This window comes from Canis lupus, chromosome 38, assembly GCF_011100685.1.
Source record: "Canis lupus familiaris isolate Mischka breed German Shepherd chromosome 38, alternate assembly UU_Cfam_GSD_1.0, whole genome shotgun sequence".
NCBI classification, from domain to species: Eukaryota; Metazoa; Chordata; class Mammalia; order Carnivora; family Canidae; genus Canis; species Canis lupus.
In genome coordinates, this window is record NC_049259.1 from 10,289,669 (window position 1) to 10,311,769 (window position 22,101).

A 22,101-nucleotide genomic window follows, 5' to 3' on the forward strand; every position below is an offset into this window, starting at 1 on the left:
TTATTTATTTGTCATAGAGAGAGAGAAAGAGAGGGAAAGAGAGCACAAGCAAGGAGCTCAATATGGGGTTCCATCTAGGATCCCAGGGGCATGAGCTGAGCTGAAGGTAAATGCCCAACCAGTTGAGCCACCCAGGTCCCCCTCTGTTTGTTCCTCTTGTTTTGGGGTTGTTAAGTTTTCTTAAAATATGAGTTAAAATAGTTTCATCAAATTTGGGAAATTTCTACATTATTTCTTCTTTTTTGTTTTGTTTTGTTTTGTTTTTTTTTGTATTCCTCTATACTTCAGCTTAGGGAGATTTAGTCTATGTCATTTACATTGGCCAGTAGAAAACCTTCATCGGATCTATGGTTACATTTATATTTTACATTAAATACTTAAGTATGTTTATAATAGCAATTTTCCAAATCCTTAACTGCAAAACTCCAACATAAAATTATTTCTGAGTGTATCATCATTACCTTATATTTATTTCTTTACTCCTAGGTGTCGGCCCACTTTTCTTGCTTCTTTGCAAGTCTAGTAAGCATTTAATTGTATTCTAGATATTATGGATATTATCTGTATAGAGTCTGACTTTCCTCTTAAATTATGGTGTAATTACAACGTAAATATAGATTCTTAAGGAAAAAAAAACAGCAAAAGATGACTAAAGTAGAAAAAAATTGGAAAAAAATTTTAAAAAAGATAAAAATTGGAATGGTGAAAAATGTCAAATATACAACGTTTACTTAATTATTAGCAATTTAATTATTATGGTAAAAGGAAAAATATATATGATTTTTTAAATATTGATATTGAAATAGTATAGGTTTTAATCAAATATTTAAGCCACATATGAATAGATATTGTTTATCTTTTTAAGTATTTTAATTTTATTTCCAGCCTTTTAAAAACTGATATTTTCTTAGTTGTGTTTTGTATACCCAAGAATATATTCCTAGCAGTAACTCAGTGTAAGTTGGCATATATCATTAAATTATTAGAGGAATATAGTAAGAATGTAAGTGAATTCTTAGAGTAAAGCAAATTACAATGGGATTTATTGAACCCTAAATAAAATATTGAACATGAAAAATATAATTCTGGCATCCTAGAGTAGGAGTCTCAGATTCTTATTAAGCTATTTAGATTTCCTGTGTTTCTCTCCTCCACATTCCATCATCATTTGACAATCACTCTGTATACATTGCTGACTAGGGGTATTAAGAATGTTTATGAGATTTTTTTAAGTCAAAATATAGTGAGATAATTAGATAACTAATGAAGATAATATGGTGTTATTATTTTTTACTACATTTTGAATAAGCACTTTGACCTAAGAAGCAGAACAATTGTAGTTTGTAGTAAACTTTACGCTCCAATAAAGGGTTATCTACCAAAGAGATGTGTGTGTATGTGTGTATCCTAAATGTATTAGGTCTTTTGTTATAAAGTAAAATTCAATGATCAAAGAATACTCATTTTAAGAATTCATATTTAATGTAATTGAACATATCATATAAAAATCATTTAAAAGTCCAAAGAATTACAATTGATACCATCTTTTAAAGAGATCAGTAAAAATGAATTCAAATATGAATACTTTAAAACCCAACTATATCTAGCTATTTCTAGTTATTGTTTAATAGCCAGGATTTGCCTTTATCTTGTTCTACATAGTATTTCAACTTTGGTTTCTTTTGGTTTCTTTTCTCAGCTTTCTTTTGTAAAGTAATCCCCCACTTTTATTGCTTTGAAGTTTGTTGTTGGAAAAAGTTACAAGTGGGTATTGATTTTTCTTCATGCAAGTTCTAATTGCTTATTTCCTGCACCAGTTGACTTAATTGTTTATTAATGATTTCTTGTTTCTGCTTTGTATTACTGGTCTGTGATTTGTTTCTGAGATAAGTTCAAAATAACATGACTTAAAGACTTGTAAGTCATTCTCAGTTTTGCTATGTCTGTGGTTTTTGCAAAAAAGATTTTGATATAAATAAATGCAAAAAGTGGAAATTATGACTATCCTTTTACATGGAAAAAAATCTCTTTATCCTCTCTCCTCTCCTCATTTCTCCCTTCTTCTTTATCCTACTTTAGGCCTGGCTACTATTACCATGTCTCCCACATGGTGGAGGGCGACTATATCCATATAGTGGGATTATTCTTATAGCACATCCTTATGTATGGTACATCCTAATTTATGATATATCCTTACTTCACTTCCTCTAGGAGTTAGAAAAATTCTATGATCTAAGCTTTCCAAATATGTAGAGAAAGTCTAGAACATGTAAAATTACCTCCTGCATTTATTTGAAAGTTAAAAACCTAACTTTCAAATTTTTATCCCATAAACAAATAACAATTTGACTTTCAAAGCACAACAATGGCTGGTAATTCCAGTCACTAGTAGTTTCTTCCTTGAAGAGAATTTATTTTTCTGAATGAAAATATTGTGTACTGCGTGATTCCATTTATATTACATTCTCAAAGTGGCAAAACTTAGTAATCGAGATTAGATCAGTGGTTGCCAGTGGTTAGGACTGAAGAGAAGGTGTGATTATAAAGGGACAGCACAAGGTAGCAACTTTTATGTTGATAGAACTGTTCCGATGCTGATTACAGCATCAGTTACACAAATCTGTACATGTGCTAAACTCTAAGGAAGTGTGCATCCAAATATAAATGTATGGTGTACAATACTTTAAATAAATAGTTTAGTGTAATTTCTTTGTTTTTTTTTTAATTTTTATTTATTTATGATAGTCACAGAGAGAGAGAGAGAGGCAGAGACATAGGCAGAGGGAGAAGCAGGCTCCATGCACCGGGAGCCTGATGTGGGATTCGATCCCGGGTCTCCAGGATCGCGCCCTGGGCCAAAGGCAGGCGCCAAACCGCTGCGCCACCCAGGGATCCCCTAATTTCTTTGTTATATTTACTTTTATTTAGGCCATTGGTTCGTATGACAATAAATGGAAACATGAAAAGAATTTAAAAATCAATAAAAATAATAAAAATTTAAAATAGACAAAATCATAATAGAAAGATTATTGACACAAATATAATTATCAAAAATTCATGAAGTGTCAGAAATTTGCTAGATATTCAACATTAAAATGCTTGTATGTGTGTATGTGTGAGTGTTGGTATACAGAGATAGATGATTAAACCTAATAAACTTGTGGCTATGGAATTTTTCAATTTAAATATGACAAAACTGAAATGAAGTACAATTAAGACTTTGACAAGGGCTGCCCCGGTGGCGCAGGGGTTTAGTGCTGCCTGCAGCCCAGGGCATGATCCTGGAGTCCTGGGATTGAGTCCCACGTCAGGCTCTCTGCATGGAGCCTGGTTCTCCCTCTGCCTGTCTCTCTCTCTCATTTTCTCTCTCTCTCTCTCTCTCTCTCTGCATCTCTATGAATAAATAAATAAAATCTTAAAAAAAATTAAAAAAAGACTTTGACAAATTCTGATTTGCTTTAAGTTTTAATTATTGGGGCACCCGGGTGCTCCGTGATTGAGCATGTGCCTTTGGCTCAGGGAGTGATCTGGGCATTTTGGGATTAAGTCTCACATCAGGCTTCCTGAAAAGAGCCTGCTTCTCCCTCTGCCTATGTCTCTGTCTGTCTCTCTCTCTCTCTTTCTCTCTCTCTCTCTGTGTCTCTCTTGAATAAATAAAATAAATCTAAAAAAAAATTTTTAATTATTGGCAACCACTATGCGGGGTCTGAGCCTGATTCTATTTCTAGACACTGCAACTATTCTCTTTGTATGGAACATTTCTTTAGCTATTTTAGCTTATTTCACAACCTCAAAAGAAAAACCTTATTGTACTAGTACTCTTAAAAATCATTACTATGTTCGATCCTGTTATTCTCTTAAATTTTGTTCTTCATGTCTCAAACTAAATAGGCATCCCTGGACATTCAGTCTAAAATAAGGCAGGCTCCTTTATATATCCTTCATACTTTTTTGAAATATGTGCTTTAAAATTTTTCATTTATTTTTTTCCTGCTCACTGACTGATATTTGTACTAGAATATAAGTTTTGGGTAGCAAAAACCATGCCTATTTAATCAACATACTATATTAGCTGAAGTCTGCAGACTGATTGCCCTAACTTGATAATTGTACTATAGCTGCCAAGATGAAGAAGCAGAAAATTTTTCAGTCTTCCTTATATTTTCTTAACTCAAATATTTGGCAGCATTCTTGGTGACGTAGGCTGAAGGATAGCTCAGAATCTTGCCACTCAACATGCAGACCATAGATGAGCAGTATCAACATCATTAGGAAATGTTAGAAATGCCAGATCTGAGGCCTCAGCTTAGACCTATTAAGCTGGTATCTGTTTTTCAGTAAGATAGCCAAGTGGTTTGTCTGCATAATAAAGTTAGAGAAGATGAATTTAAGTTATCTTGTAGTTCTATAAATTCAACAACCGAATAGTGACTAATGTCCATGGTTCTACATGCAAAATGGACTTTATATTCCTCTATTTCTCTCCATTTCTAAGTCAAAGTTTTCTTTGAGAAACCATCATCATATTCTACTTGATTTAATTCAGTTAAATCTACTTGGTGATATCATTTTCACTTATTCTTTCTTCAAACATTTCTCTGAAAAGCAGGCAGAAAAGAAAAGATAATTCTAGTCTCTGATTAAAATATTTCAGAAAGTTCCACATATTTCTGTTCTAGTCAACTATGTCCATAAACAAATCATCCAAGAATATAGTATAAAACAAAATCATTTTGTTATGGTCAGAGGCACTTGGATCAGGAACTCTAAAACCATAAATATTTCTTGTATAATACCTTGTGATATCTAGAGCATCATATGGGTTGACCGAAATAGTGACAGGTATTCTTCATGGTTGGAGATGAGAACCACTGGGTCTGTAACACCCATTTTTTGTAATAATTTCTTCACACACATGTATAGTACTTGAGCTAGGATAGTAGAAGAACCAACCAGTAGGTGTAGGATAGTATCAAGATACTCTGACTTCTGACATAGTAACTCAGACTTCCGAGAGCAAATGCTCCCAGTGACCAAAGCAGACACTGCACAACTGTTTATCCTAGCCATGGAAATCTCAGTCACTTCCACTATATTGGTAAAAGGAGTCACAAGTCTGGCCAGATTTAACAGGAGTGGCCATAAATCCTTCTTGTCCATGAAAGGAGTGTCAAAGAATGTCTCCTCAAGTTTTAAAACTATCACAGTATACCTTCTGGCCAAAAAAATATTTATAGTCTTCCCAAATGAAGGGTGCACTTGCTATTCTCAAGACCTCAAATTGTCTCATAAAATATAGTATCAAGCTCAGACTGACAGTGCAGGATCTCATTATCTAAATCGGGCTAAGGTGCAGATAAGGCTTCTCTGATTCAGATTTTCAAGTACGGTATATTTTGATCTGCAGATCTATAAACCAAATACATGAATTTTTGGCCTCTAAATGCCCAATATACAACCATGGGATAGGCATTGATGACTATAATAGTGTCTATAATAGACATTCTCAGAAATGTAGAAAAGAGGAGGCACATACCAGGTACTTCTTCATGAGGTCAAATGCCCAAAGAAATTCTTAAATTCAGTCACTTATATGTTGCTCATGTTTTAACTAAAGATCACTAGTGTTCTCGGGGAATGACTTTTGTTTTCCTACTTCTATATCACCCTTCCCTTTCTATAAGAAATAGCCTGTGTTTGCAACATTTATAGAGACAAAATCACCAAAGCTTTAGATGGCTATAAAGTCATCGCAAATTCCAAACTTTTAAATCACAAATATTGCATTCATTTCACTTAAAGAAAAAGTTTTCAAGTCATTTGAGATATATATGAATATATATATATAGTCTTGACTATATACAGTATATATATATATATATATATATATACTGTATATAGTCATCTGGATATATGAATACTGCATACTTATAAGCTCTGCACTCCCCTTACTAACAATGTCATCACATGGAATGCTGGATTCCATTTGATGAAGGACATACACTTGCTTACTGCCAGAAGAAGCATGGAATCTCTTTTAATTTCACAAAATGTATTTTTTTAGGTTCAAGCTGATAAAATTCTTATAAAAATGGGGTGGGTTTCTTATGTATCAGTTAGACTCCATTAGATAATAGTCACTTGGACTAATCTTTTGAGATAGTCCCTTCTCTATCTTGATCTCCTTTGAAGCTTCTTTGCGATACAACCCTGAAGCTCTCTTGTTTAGCAGAGCTGATTTACAAAGCTTGAGAAGATTCTTAGAAAACCTTTTGTTTGTTTGAAAATATTTTTGACACATCACCTTAAGTCTTTAAAAGGTCTCACAAAGAATTTTACACACATATTTTGCATTTTTATTTACCCTGAGAACACATTTTACTGACAATAGCCTGGCTATGCTATTTACCTGTGGCCAAGAAATTGCTATGATCTACAGGTAGAATTTCTTAAATAGCCTAAAATGGAATTTCTGACACAAATATATCGTGGACAAAATTGTTTATGCAGAAAATATAATATGTAAATTGTTGCATGATATCAAAAGCTACTTGAATAAAGCCTAGGCCTTAAAGAATATGATATAATATAAAATGTGTATATATATAATATATATATATATTATACACATAATATATATATATGTGTGTGTGTGTGTGTAAATAGATACACGCACATATAGATTATAGATGTATACACACACACAACATACAATACATGTGCATACAGAGTTTAAAATGCAATAAATTTTAGAATTAGAACCTGGAAGCTCTCATGAGGGCTTATGATAACCAGGGAAAGAGAGTCACTGCATTATATAACCTGGAGAATAAGGCTGGGAGAATGATGTGAAATAATCTGAGCAAAATTTACTATTTTAACACTATGCCAAAAATTATCTATTTGCAGTTTCAATAATTGACTGATTCTTTTTCTTATTTAGGACAGAAGTTGGGCCCAAACTTCGTGTATTCCGGCTTCTCCATTTCAGTGTTCCTAGATGAATGACTGTACCTCTCTCGGCTTCTCTTACCCAAATCAACTCCTCAAACCTCATCCTACTGTTCTTGAAACAATCTGGTTCCGTATTCCCTTTATTTTAAGCCATACTATATTTAGAGTTTTGGTACAAAACTAGAAAAGTGTTTGTCATATTTTATGTGACATATTTCTACGTTTATTACAACTTGATATAATGATATAACATGCAAAGGTTAAGAGAAAGAAACATATTAACAAATATTTTGATACTGATCTTGATCTTTGGATTTGCAATGAATATGTATGCATTTAACTTATTTTGCTGTTTCAAGATTCAATAATAAATTAATAAGCATGTAAGTAAATCTAGTACAGCATTTGTAAACCAAACTAAACAAAACCTAATACCATTGCTATTAACAATAATAGGACTTCTTTCTGAGCCTCACCACATTATACACACTGAAAAATTTTCACTCAGTAGAGTAAGTGTAGTATACATAATGAGCTTATTTTGACCAACTTGGTATTGTTAGGATTCTATTCTCCATCTATTTATTGCAAAAAATCTAGAGTCAGTTTTGTTACACTTCTACTGGACATATTAGAGGTTTACATTTTGAGAAAGAAAACAAGTAATGAATTTAAGAAACACTTAGCTAAACCATATCAGGAGAGCTTGGCAATGCTCCCTCGTTAGATGCATCATCTTCCTCCACTGGGTTTGTTTTTTTCTATTTTTTCTAACTATACTTAACTTTCTACCAGAATGGAAACCCATCCTTGAAACCCTGAAGTGTATGGACATGCATTTTCTTCTCCTAGACTTCTAATTTGGCTATTGACAATGTTCCAACCTGGAAGTCTCATAAAATAATGTTATTATACATTCATTCGTAAGAACTAGTTTTTCAAAAGATCTCACTAGGTCAGTGTCCCTAGAGACAGATGCTGGAACAGAGGGTAATAAGTTCACAGGATTTACTTGGCCCTTTTATTTAGACTATCATATATATTCTTTTTATCTAGATTATGCCCACCACTCTCAGCTTTGCCTTTCTAGCATGTCTTCCAGATTATACTCTTTGGCAAACCATTATAAACTCAAGAATTATGATTAGGTTTATCATATAATTCATTATTCAGAATAAGATACTTTTGGAAGTTAAAGGAAGCCATCTTAAGTATTGTGCCAGGGCAACACATTCACATGTGGACTGAACCAGGCGAACAAGATTGTATAAATACTTAGTTAAAACACATGTTAACATTTTTTCGTCTGTATCAGTACAACTTATTACAAACTTCTCAGACATTTCATATCTACTTTGCCCAGAAGTTTCAAATCTCTTCAAGGAATAAAAAATTTGCAGTTTTGAATTTCTCTTCTTTTCCTACCATATATACATTGCCAAAGTCAACTTCCTCTTTTCATTCAGTTATTGACATATTTGATGGATGACTTATTAAGAAATGCAATGGCAATGGGAGAAATGGGAATGGTTAATAACATGTTTGCTTGGGACTTTCTCCTTTTACTGTAAAACATATCAACTACAAAATTAAAAACATGAACTGCGTTTTACATGCTTTCTTATATATAATTCAAAAACATTAAAGTTTGTTTTTTATTGAACTACATAGGATACAAAACTAGTCTACCTGCATATAAAACGAGGTAGGAAAAAAGATTTTCTGTGGACCACTACACTTCTAATAATGCATTATTTGTTTATGCTATGTCTACTTTTAGATGCAAGACTTGTGTATTGCATTATTTTGTTAGCAAAATTATTCTCTTGTGAAAATGTTGAAATATTTAAATTCAGGATGATGAAATAAGAGAGATGATGATCAAGCTATTAAGTGTCTTCACTGAATTTCATAAAAGAAAAGAGTAGGGTGCTAAGATCTCAAGTGCTGTGGTCAAAGGCAATCAGTGTTATATCCATGAAATATTAATAAAGTCCTCATCTGATTTTTATTCCATGGGTTTTTTTTTCATTTTTTTTCAAATACAGTTGCATCTTTTTTTTTTTTTAGTAAAGAAAGAAGTTAATTGAATTTAATTGAGATTAGATGGTTGAGTGAATGGAATAGAGATACAGGTAGAGGATGAGCAAAAAAGAGAGAGGGAAATGCATTTATGGTCTGTTTTATAAATTAACATTTACAGCTCCAAAGGAACAAAGAAAAGGTAACTAACAACTGTGGGACTACTTTGGCATTTGTATTATCTTAAAAACCTATTTCTATTCAGAATAAAAAAAACTGAAAAAATCTAAATGGTTTCCAAGCTTTGCTAAAATTAAGAAATGATCACATTATAATTTGTTATAATTGAGTAATAATTAAAGATTATTTACCTTCAAACAAATAAACAATCAAATCCTTAGAATTAGTGAGTTTGGTGGTTCTCAAGCAATTGGATTGCTAAATAACACTAGTCAGGGTATCACTCAAGAAATATGACATTCTGTTTTTTACGTATCCCATATGCTTTCCAAAATGTTTAATGTCATATAAATATAACTAAAACATGTTTAATATTATGCTTTTAACACTTTCTTTTATATAACTATGCAGTATTGAATTTATAATTATAGGAAATGCCAAATGAACACACTGAATATTGCAAAAATCAATCATTGCAATGACTAAATTTTAAAACTGAAATCAACAAAAGAGAGTTTTGGCAAAGATAAACTAAATAAAGACATTGTATTTGTATAAGCTGATATGAAATGCCAACTCTCTGAGTCTGAATTTCTGTAAGTTTGTGAACATTAGCATATTTGTTTAAAGACACTATCTATTTAAATATAGCCGTCTAGTTGCTAATGCAGTTATTACTACTCTGTAGACATAACTGTATGCTTATAAATTTTCATATTCAAAAATATAAATTTTAGAAAGAAAGAAGATGCACATAAATATATGTGCTTTTGAAAAATGGAAAAATAAAAAAAAAGAAAAATGGAAAAAGAAACCAACAAAGTTAACATAACAGTTACTTATCAGGATGGAAGGAAACAAGATGAAGAGGACAAGAATAGAAACTAGACTTTCCTACATTCACCACATTTTGTAGATTTAATTTCACAAGCAGGCAAATGTTTTATATAATAATTACTCAATATGACAATTTAAAAAGTAATTCCTAAAAATCAAAAGCTAAATAAAAAATGAACAAAATGTTTCTTTTTATTGAAAGATTTTTTTCATTTATTCATGAGAAACACAGGGAGAGAAGCAGAGGCACACAAGCTCCCATGGGGAGCCTGATGCAGGACTCCATCCCAGGACCCCTGGATCATGCAATGTGAGCCAAAGGCCGATGCTCAACCATTGAGCCAACCAGGCGTCTGGAACAAAATGTTTTTAAGCTGTATTCTACAGTCCATCCTACATGATGAAGAATTATTTAAAAATTGACTTTATTTTTTTTCTTTAATAATTTCAAGTCTTAATTTAAATTTTAGTTAAGATATAGTGTAATATTAGTTTCAGGGGTAGAATTTAGTGATTGATCACTTATATGTAATACCTGGTGCTCATTACAACAAGTGCCTTCCTTAATAACCCATCACCCCTTTAGCTCATCCCCCTACCCACCTCCCCTCTCTCAGTTTGTTCTCTATTGTTAAGAGTCTCTTATGGTTTGCCTCCCTCTATTTCTTTTTTTCCCCTTTCCCCTACATTCATCCATGCTGTTTCTTAAATGCAACAACATGGCTGAAGCTAGAATGTATTATGCTATGTAAAATAAGTCAGTCAGAGAAAGAGAGATACCATATGATTTTACTCATGAAATTTAAGAAAAAAAATTGACTTTAAATCCAATGATTTCATTGTACTTTCCTAGTGAAAACAAATGTACCATAAGTACCAAGAGAGCCTGAAAAAAAATTGAAACTATTTTAAGTGATTAGTGTTATTAATAATGTTTTCTTCTGAAACTAGTAACATACATAAATGTATATATCAACAAGTTGAAACAAATAATTCATCATGTTAAGAGCCAAGATGTTTACCTTTAGGTAAAATATATGCAATTATAAAAAAAGTTAAAAACAAGCAAAAATCCTAAATTCTTATTTGAATTTCAAATATTATTTCTACTCACCAGCTAACATAGTAACACACACACATACATACACACACACACACTTTGTAGTTCTATTCATTAAAAATATGGAGAAACAACAGAACAACAGTAGGATGAACAGCTTATATTGTGGTCTCTAAATATAATTTACACTAAAAGCATTTTTTAATGTAAAGACTAATTTGAGGACTGAGACAGAAAAGTGCAAAATGAGAGAAGGGCATATTGTCATACTAGAGTAACAGAAAGTTATCAAAGACTGTTATTATTATGGGGGAAAACAGGTTCAGAGTTATAGATAGTTGTTAAAGTTAAGTAAGAGCTAATGTAGGCCAATTTGAAGAAGTTTCCACAGGTCAAAACTGGATATTTATACACCAATAAGAAATATATCTGACAGAGAATTAAAAATAGCAAAAACATTATTAAGAATATCAAAAATAAAAACAAAATTAGAACTGAAAAAAAAAAGAAAAATAAATTCTTATTGATTTCCAGTAGAGAATGCTAAAGAATAAAATTTTTATTTTATAAACTACTCAGTCTGTTTAAAAAATATTCAAGTATTTAACATGATTTTCATGTGTAAACTATCTTCTAATAAGTTACCTATTTGATGACATGAAACTTCTCATTTTGAAAGTATTCCAGGTAACAAATGAGGAAGAAATCTTGGGATAATAAAAGTACCATTTGCAACACGAAATGAAGTAATGGATTTAGGCAATGGTTATCACTAACTGCTAACATCAAAAAAAGTGACTTTCAGTGAAACAACAATAAGAAACATACACCATCACATAGAATGCAGTCTTGCTGAAAAACTGAAACAGAATCTGGTCCAATTTCTAAATCTATCTACTTGTTTATAGGAAAAACAAGGGAGAGTGGAGCATGTTGGATAACATCTTGGGTATGCATCCAGTGAAATCGAGATCACTTGGCATTTATATGTTACATCCACATTTCTTTGGGAAAAGAAAATCACATGGCCAAACAATGATTTCATACAGGCAGCTACATTTGATCCACAGGAAGGACATTTGTGTTCTAGGAATAATAAATAATTATAAACAATATTTTCTACCACAGGGCCTTTCATTTCTGGTCATGGCACCATCTTGACTAGAATTCATTTAGATTTACTCCAAAAAAGACAAATCAAATCTACACATCTATAAAATATCAAATTTCATGGTAGCTATTGAACCAAGAAGGAACATTATCTTTCAAAATACTCCAATGTTTCTCAAAATGAGTGATATAAAAATCACATTGGAAGCTGAGATATGATTCTCTGGTGATAGAATATTTTACAAATTAAGAATATTGTGCAGATGGCATTGAGAATCATAACTTTTTTTAGAAGAGAAAATGAAAATTTATAAATGAGTACTTTTTTTTCTGAGCTGAGGAATAGCTTAAATGAACATAGAAGAGCATAAAGAACTTAGCAAAATTTAAAAAATAAATAAATAAAGGTAGACCATTAGCCTAAAGTTCCATGAACTTTCTGAGTATGAGTCTGAGTATAAAAATATCTGAAGAAAAAAAAATATCTGAAGTATTTAGACAAAATTAAGTTGTTAAAAAGTAAAAAAAAAAAAAAAAAAAGTTGTTAAAAAGTATGAAAATCAGAGGAATATGGATTTATCTGCAACATTGAAAGATGGAAGACCATAGAATAAAATGCTCCACTTATTGAAAGAAAAGAGTTAAATTCAAGGATCCTATATCTAAGGAAAATGGTATTTAAATGTTAGCATGATATGAAGATATTTTGGAAATGCAAGAACTCTGAAAGGATACCATCCTAAGCAAATGCTCAAGAAATCAGTGTAAATAAATGAAAGTGAAAGTAGAAAAAAAAGCTTTATAGAGCTGTGATACATGGAATTGGTCTGGATCTAAGTGAGGAAGCAGATACAAGCAGAAATTATTATCTTGAATTGCAATGATTCTTTAGAATTTCCCCAAATTTTCTGTCATTTCAGTAATAGAATATAAAGCCATTTATAGGATACAGGAGTAAATTGTTTTCATAGGATTGCTTTTACATTGAAAACTTTACCCAAAGTAACTTGCAATGCAAGCTAATATGAAATTTCTGTTGTATATCAGATAGGTGCTCAATTAATTCTCACTTTCTACCCTTGTCCTTAGATTATAAATTGTCATTGGCAAGTGAATCATTTTTTTTTCCTAGTGGGTGGTTTTTCTGCAGATTTCTATTTTATGCTAAAGGAGAAAGCTATTGTAGACAAATCCATCTTTTAATGTATATCATAACTCAAATAACTGTTACTAGTTTGGCCATTAATATAATATGTTATTACTTATGGGACAGATAAAAACTATGCACCTAGGTCAGATGAAGACAGAAAGTAGTGAATAAATTGTAAAAAGAAAGGTTACACACAAGATGAAGTTCTTCAACATATTTGTCAAGAAACTTAAAAAAAAAGGAAATAAGCTCATAAAATTCTCTTGGGAAAAAAAGCATAATGAAGGAGTATATTTGAACTATATATCCTTTAACATGTTATTTTAAAAGAAAGCCAAAAGCAAGTATAGACTTTTCTATAATTATGGTCCTTTACTTTATAACATGAAAATGCCAATTTTAAGATATAAAAATAATTAGAATCTGTGTGATATTATGTAAAATTTATATATTGTATGCTCACTTTTTATTCAATTTGGCATATAACAAATACTATTTAGATTCAATATGAAGGAGAAATAAGAAACACAAGGCAAAAAAATAACTTGATTAAATCCAAATCCTAAAGGTATTAATCTTATATTAAATTATAAATTAAAATAAAATATTATTAAAATAGTATTTCCAATACATTATAAAATGCAGAAATAAATGATGAATACTTACCCATACCTATCTTTGAGAACTATCAGCAGATTTCTGTGCAGAATTATTACCCTACACTGATGGTTGCAAGAGACCAATGAGTGACAGAAAGAGAATTCAAATCAACAAAAATGAAACTCTGCAATGTACTGTGGATTCAAAGAAGACATTTCTTTCTATTTATATATCCAAACTGACTTTCTCAATCAAACTTCCATTCTGCCACTCTCTCAAGCCCCATTTCTAAGATTTACTTCTGTTGTATATCTCAAGCCAAAATAACAAAGTATTCACAGTGATTTTTCATAACACTACCACTAGAGAAGAGTATTAGATACTAACCTCAAATATGTGTAAAATTTTATGAAGAGATACGTAAAATTTTAGAAACATACATCCATTGATTTTATAACATGAAAGATATACTTCCCTCCAAAAATGTTATATTACAGCTGATATTATTTTATAAAATATCATAGCATGAACACGAGTTCTATCTAAGACACCAAAAGGCAAGAGTTCTCAGTAAACTTTTCTATATGCCCTAGAAGTTGTCATTCTGAAAATGGAATAAAAATGTCTCTGTTGAAAATTGATGGAAAGAATACTTGTTCAGATAGTCTTAGAACTATTCAACTCATCCTCAGGTAATTGATAATTTATTATATTTTATTTTTATACCTCCTGACCTATCCACAATTTTAAATAGAGAATTAGTCATAGAACCTAACTTGAATTCAATTAGTCATATGAGAAATAAAAAAGAATTAGACTTAAAAAAATAAAAGAATTAGACTTTATAAAAAATGTCTAATGTGTAATAGATACATGTTTTTCAAAAAGACCCAAAATAAATTATAATATGGTGTTTTATTTTTACTGTAACAATTTATTTTTAAAGATTCTTTTAAGAACTTTGTTTTTTCACAGTAGTTTTAAGTTCACAGCAAAACTGAGAAGGTATAGAGATGTCCCATAGATGTCCTAACCCCACTCATATACAGCCTCTCCCATTAACAGCATTCACCCCCAGAGTGGTACATTTGTTACAAGTAATGAATCTATATTGACACATCATAATCACCCCAAATCCACAGTTTGCTTTAGGATTCATTCTTGGTGCTATACATTCTATGAGGTTGGCCAAATGTATAAATAATATGTATCTGCCATTATAGTATCAAACATGAGCATTTTCACCGCCCTAAAATTTCTCTGTGTTCTGTCTACTTTTTGCCCACCCCACTCCAACTCCTGGCAACCAATGATTTTTTTACTATCTATAGTTTTGTCTTTTTCAGAATACCATATATGTATTTTCAAGTGTTTTCAAGTTGACTCCTTTCACTTGGTAATATGAGTTTAAGGTTCCTCTATGTCTTTTTGTGGCACGATAGCTTATTTCTCTTGAGTGCTGAATAATATTCCATTCTCTGAAAGTACCACAAGTTATTTATCCATTTACATCCAGAGGAGGTACAAGGAGAGCCTCGCGATGCTATGCCTGGCACCTTTCTGTCCCAGAAAAGCAATTGCAGGACATGCACACAGTGGCAGGAGTCTATTGTGGTGCATAGCAAAAAGCTGTGACCAAGTTATCTGCCCTCTGCTAGAGCCTCTGTCCCCTGCTGTTGAATGGCTGTTCAGTGGCTCCCAGTGGGCTTTTTATCCTTGGAGAAGCAAAATAGGCTCTTCCAAATGTAGTCCAGGAAGGAGAGTGATCTCTCTTAGTGCAACCCAGGAAGTTCCCTCAGAGTGTTGTGTGGACCCTAAATGATGCTGTCTCTCCCACTCTCTCCCTCTCTCCCAGACTTTGCTCCATGAAACGTGTTCCCTCTCCTTTGTGGCACCAGGGCTTTTCTCTTCCCCAGTTCATGACTACAAACCTTGCATCTGTCACATTATCTCCTTCCAATTGTGCAAACTGTTTTCGTAATCCTCAGATTGATTTCCTAGTTGTTCAAAATGATCTGATGTTGACCTAGCTGTGTTCGGGGAGGAAGCAAGCTCAAGGTCCCCCTACCACTCAGGTCTCTAAACTCCTCTCCACCCCTGTCAGAATGCATTTGGAAAGTGTGTAGATTTAGTTTACTTAGTGAGTAAGAAGAGGAAGGATCAATGAAACAAAAAGCAAAAATGACATTATTTTGCTTTTATTTTGAATATTAATACTTTACAGGAAATAGTACATATTCATCAATGATACATGTCACGAGGATTTTTTTTAAACTCTACAATATTTTATCTTAAGATTATTTGTTGAAACCTCATAAACTGTTCCTAACAATATTTCCATTAGTTTCACTCAGAAATATATCAAACATTTCCAGGAGCAATTCTTGGGCAGATATCTAATATCATAATATTAGAAAATGAGTTCCTATTTCTTATTTTAAAAAATGGTATAAAAAAGGTATGGTAAGTTTGGGAAAAATGAATATGACTTTACTGAAAGTATTGCGGTAACTTAATAGTACGATTTCACAGTAATTCTGTAAAATATTAGTAAAATACTGCTAGTTCTTTAAAATCTTATTTATAGTAACCTATATTTTATTTAATCACTGTAATATAGAAATCATTCTATTCCTTTTTTTTTTTTTTTTGCTCAAAGGGAGCATATAATTCAGATTCAACTTTTTAAATCAGCACATTAACTTAAATTTAAATTTCCTGTTATTTTTGCTACTTATCTCTTATTCCTATATCTTCAGTTCCCTAAAGAGGAAGTTTTGTTTTCTTTCTCTGTTGAAATTACAAAGAATATGAATTTTACCTCAATGGAGTTCATAATTTATGACATTTGTTATATTTTGTTTAGGTTCTCATAAGAAGCACATGACAATATAATAATGAGTCACTGAAATCTACGATGGTTTAAGTGGTTTGTGTGTGATAGAATAAGCACAGAACATATTTAACAGTACAATTCTCTAAAATTTTATTAACACATTAAACTGCTAATGAAACAGTATACAAGGAAAAATTATTCTGGGTTTATTATTTCCACTTTAGGTGGTATTTATGATATTCCCTGTAGGCTTGGAGAAGAAAAAAACACAATTTTAATGAAAGGTAAAATTGGAAACATAAACTAGTCATGTGATAAAGAACTGTTTTACTTGTTGACTTTCCAGATAAATCAGAGGTCTATGGCAACAGAACCCAAGAGCGAGATGAGTGCAATATAGTGTTATTTCTTTTGTTAAAGGAGTAGTGTTGGCTTGTTAATAATGGAGAGAATGGTATCTTGCAAGCTGACCAGTCAAGCAGTGAAGAAAAATGACTCAATACATTTAAAAAATCTGTGCAGTTTCCCTCCAATTATTTTTTAATGTGTCTTTTGACAAATTGTCAGGAGAGAAAGTTAGCAGACTTTACTTTTATGACCATTACATTTTGCATCCTGTCAAGTGATGAGTAGTATGGCTCTGAATAGGATGAGTGCAGTGAAGAAAAGTTCTGCTAGGGAGAATTTATGATGACAGGGCACGTATTTTTCTGACAGAAAGCAAATGTGAATGGTGGTATGAATCAGAATTAAAATGTCTTCACAGTGCATATGAACAATATGAACTACCTTTGGAAACAGGATTTGAATAGAAAGGAAATACAATAATTAAAATATTTAGAAGCATAAATGTCTAAAAGCCTGTTGATTTTCAGAACAATTTAATTTACCTTTAGAGAAATCTTTATACTTAATCATAAAAGATTTTACATATACACACAAAAACATATATACACACACATATACAAAAATACACACACAAAAGTACATTTAAATATTGATTTCAGAATATAATTAACTATGATATAAATTATGGTATTTTGGCTGACAGGAGAAAGACGTTAAATTTATAGAAAACATATTTACAAACACTTATGAGTTTTGCCCTTATATGTCAGATTGCATTGACTGTTATTTGAAAAGATAAGTAAAATAGTAATTTACAAGTAACAGGAATGCGATCATAAATACAATAAATAGAATGTGGCCACTTTTCATATATCAAATCTATTAGATACTGATGGCATGGTTTTTGTTTTCTTTTTTGCAGCTAAAACTTTCCAGTTTGTGTCTTTCTTATTTCTTATTTATGTAAAATTCCAGGGCTAACTGCAGTGATAACTTCTTAATCATTATTTTATAACTCCAACCTATCTTACAAAAAATATTAAAGTACTTTCTCATCAAAATATATCCTTTCTAAAAAAAAATATATATATATCCTTTCTGAAGATTTCATAGTGATTCTTAATGCCTATAAATGTTACCTAAATTCTTATAGGACTTAGAGTTTTCTACAAAATATTTCAATTCTGACCATACTTTATCCATCTCTATTTAATGCCTTCATCCTAAATAACTATTACAATCATAAAAATTTGATTATATTGCCATATAAAATATAACAATATGTGATATGCTATAGACTTTGTGTAAACCATTTAAAATGTAGAAAAATGTATATGCTTGGATATTTTATCAATTATTATTTGTAAGAGAAATATAAATTGAAGTGCATATATTAAATAATTGTTGCATAGCTATGTATGTGATGTGGGTAGAAACAAAAAAAAACCTCTGAAAAACATAAAAACAATTTTATTTCAAAACATTGATTATATCAATGAATAAAAGATATATACATATATATTTCTAATACATATGTTATATATATTATATATGCTATATATATTATACATACATATATATATATATATTAGAAACATCAAAAACTAGTGAAAATAAGATAAAAGTTTTGTTGACTAGTGGAAGTCTACTCCTTTACTATCTTTGGGAAAAAAATGAGTGACTCGGGACAACTGGTGGCTCAGTGATTGAGCATCTGCATTTGGCTCAGGGCATGATCTCGGGGTCCTGGGTTGAGTCCCACATCAGGCTCCCCTCTGCCTAAGTCTCTGCCTCTCTGTCTGTGTCTCTCATGAATAAATAAATAAAATCTGTAAAAGAAACAGAAGAAGAAAGAAAGAAAAAGAAGAAAGAAAGAAAGAAAGAAAGAAAGAAGAAAGAAAGAAAGAAAGAAAGAAAGAAGAAAGAAAGAAAGAAAGAAAGAAAGAAAGAAAGAAAAAGAAAGAAAGAAAAAGAAAGAAAGAAAGAAAAAAAAGAAAGAAAGAAAGAAAGAAAGAAAGAAAGAAAGAAAGAAAGAAGAAAGAAAAAGAAAGAATAAGAAGGAAAGCAAGCAAGCAAGCGATTGGCTCAATTCTAGGCTTTTTTTTTTTTTTTTTCTTACTCAAAAGTGTTTTATATTCCAAAGAGAAAACATCTAAATGTCTTAGTTAATTCACATGCCTGAGGGCAGTGGGAGAGGAGGGAGTGGATTGTAACTTTGATGGACCCTTCCATCCATGCAACAAACAAGTTAATGCACAAAAGGAAATTTGGGATACTCCTAAAGAAGAAAAGGTTTTCTGGAAATATGGAAATATGAGATACATATTAAATATAAATAGTACTAAAATAAATTATACAATGCTAATTTAAGATAGCCTGCTATGTGGAATGAGCTAAAGCTGCAAGCTGATAACACTAGGATTTCTGGAAAACCACTGGAGCTACACAGATTTCCACATCAAATAACTAAGTGCATAGTACATTATCATTTTTCACAATTTGGAGAATTCTCTTTAACTGGAAAAGTTCAAACTAGTGGATGGCCGTGAAGAACCATTTATAATAGCTAATATTTTAAAAATTCTAAATACATATTCAGCACAACATTAAATCATTTTATAAGCATTTTCTCATGTAGTCTTCACAGAAATTCTATGAGATAGGGTTATTACTCTGCCCATTTTGCAAATGATGATCTTAAATTCAAAGCGGTTAATTTTCTTTTGATTATGTAGCTAGAAAGTAATGGGATTCATGTTGAAATCCTGTTCAATCTGAATCAAATGACTTGACCTAATTCCTATTTTGCACAAACGAGAAAATGAAGTCCCTTTTTCAGAAAAGCTCAACATAAAGATGCAACTCTGGCTCCCTATCCAGAAATGCAATTTCACAATTTCAGTAATCATTTTCTATTATCATAACTCACAGTGACCTCCAGGGTACTAAAAAGAAAAATTTAAATATTTTAAAAATACAAATACAGTTTTTAAAAATAAATATTATCCTTGAATTCAAATAAAAAAAAAATAGTATATAAGTAGAAGAGGATCCTACCCAGGCAATCTGTTTTGTTTTGTTTTCATGACTTTGAGCCCATAGCCTTATGAACTAGTACAGCTAAATAGTGATCCAAGATCATTGACTTATTACATTCTCAGTATTTGAACTTTAGGAACTAAAGCTGCTTACTTATAAGATGGAACAAATATGGGTACAAAATAATGTTTTATATTAAAATAAAAACTAACTTTTTTTTTCTATTGCATCAATAAAATCCAAATACTTTTTCCAGTTCCAGTATTATTACATCCTATTATAGCTTTTGACGCAGTCAAGATTTTAAGAACAAAGCCATTTTGTACATGGGACATTGAAAAAGAGAAATAAAATAGGCCATAAGTCAATGTGGTATATTGAGCAATGCAAGGACTTTGAAAATGGGTAGACAGCTTTTTGTCCTGACAACAACTCATAAATCCTGTGCAAGTTAATTTTGACTTTCTGGTTCTGGGTGTTCTTATCTCTAATATCGAAATGAAGATGGACACCTCAACATGTATTAGTGCAGATTGAATGGTTTTATCATTGTAATTATTATCAGACAAACAGAATTGATTAGAGTTGTCAGAATAAATTCTGGGTATTTCTCTCACACTTGGCCATGTCAGATATTATAACAAAATGTGAGGCCTCCCTATTTTTTTAAGAAAGTGGAATTCCATCATACTTTATTACTAAAATTTTCCACTTTGTTGACTTAGTGTATGTTATAGAATAGTCATGCTCATTATTCTGAGATTATCTCAAAACTTTTATTTTAAGGTTACTTTTATTTCATTTTATCCATCAGTTTTATTTTAAATAATACTGAGAAAAAGAGCAAATTATAGATTTAAAAGTTTGAGGGATGTCCTTGGTTTCTTGGATATCACAAAGAAGAAAAATTAGAGAGACAATTTTGAAGATTTTTATGTTTTATACATCATATATGTATAAAATCGTATGTGTGTATAATGTGTACTGTACTAGGTTTTGAAGCTCTGTGTCTAAAATCTTAAAAGCTCAGAAAATATTTTTCAGAATTTCTTAAAAGAGTAAAAATATATATAATTATGTAGATATATATATAGTCAAAGCTTCATGTACTTTTAAAATAAACATGGGATTTATTATTCATTTTAAAAAATAATAATTCATATTTAATTTAAAACTGCAGATCTAGTTACAGAAAAACCCTAGAGATTTCTAAGAGAGTATATGTACATTAAATACATTAATATATACACAAATATGTCAGCTAAGAACTAATACTTGTTTAGAAACAAACAAATAATGGATAAATTAATTTTCAAATAATCAAAATATAATAAACTTGAGAGAGACATACATCTCAGACAAATAAACATATTTATTCAGTTATTGAATTCACCAAAAACAATAAAATACATTTTTCTCAGTTTGATCTCTGGTTTTTGCAAGAAAACAAACTTTTTTTTTTTTTTTAATTTTTTTATTTATTTATGATAGTCACAGAGAGAGAGAGGCAGAGACACAGGCAGAGGGAGAAGCAGGCTCCATGCACCGGGAGCCCGATGTGGGATTCGATCCCGGGTCTCCAGGATCGCGCCCTAGGCCAAAGGCAGGCGCCAAACCGCTGCGCCACCTAGGGATCCCGAAAACAAACTTTTTTGGTCATGTCATCACAGTTGTGTTAGTAAGCACCAATCATCTATGTAAAACGTACATCCAATAGCAGATCACCTCAGGATGGAAATCCCTGACCTCACTATCAAAGATAAAAAAATTATTTTCTGAAGTTCATGTTACCTTACAAACAAAGCCAATTTGGTGGCCATGTGACCTAGGCAGTTCCATGGAACCCTTTTCAGAAGGGCCCTGTGCATGTCCTAAGGCTTTGTTGCTGAAGTGTTGAAATGACAAATGACATATCTTATTTCAGTTTTATTAAAAGCAGAACAAAATAATTTTAAAACAGAGCAA